Source organism: Bison bison, unplaced genomic scaffold (assembly GCF_000754665.1).
Source record: "Bison bison bison isolate TAMUID 2011002044 unplaced genomic scaffold, Bison_UMD1.0 scf7180017847391, whole genome shotgun sequence".
NCBI classification, from domain to species: Eukaryota; Metazoa; Chordata; class Mammalia; order Artiodactyla; family Bovidae; genus Bison; species Bison bison.
Window position 1 is genome coordinate 1 of NW_011477964.1, and position 782 is coordinate 782.

Sequence of the window (782 nt, forward strand, 5' to 3'; positions counted from 1 at the left end):
AAGCCAACTTTTTCACTCTCCACTTTCACTTTCATCAAGAGGCTTTTTAGTTCCTCTTCACTTTCTGCCATAAGGGTGGTGTCATCTGCATATGTGAGGTTATTGATATTTCTCCCGGCAATCTTGATTCCAGCTTGTGCTTCTTCCAGTCCAGCGTTTCTCATGATGTACTCTGCATAGAAGTTAAAAAAACAGGGTGACAATATACAACCTTGACATACTCCTTTTCCTTTTTGGAACCAGTCTGTTGTTCCATGTCCAGTTTTAACTGTTGCTTCCTGACCTGCATACAGATTTCTCAAGAGGCAGGTCAGGTGGTCTGATATTCCCATGCCTGTCAGAATTTTCCACAGTTTGTTGTGCTCCACACAGTCAAAGGCTTTGGCATAGTCAATAAAGCAGAAATAGATGTTTTTCTGGAACTCTCTTGCTTTTTCCATGATCCAGTGGATGTTGGCAATTTGATCTCTGGTTCCAATGCCTTTTCTAAAACCAGCTTGAACATCAGGAAATTCACGGTTTACATACTGCTGAAGCCTGGCTTGGAGAATTTTGAGCATTACTTTACTAGCCTGTGAGATGAGTGCAATTGTGCGGTAGTTTGAGCATTCTCTGGCATTGCCTTTCTTTGGGATTGGAATGAAAACTGACCTTTTCCAGTCCTGTGGCCACTGCTGAGTTTTCCAAATTTGCTGGCATATTGAGTGCAGCACTTTCACGGCATCATCTTTCAGGATTTGAAATAGCTCAACTGGAATTCCATCACCTCCACTAGCTTTGTT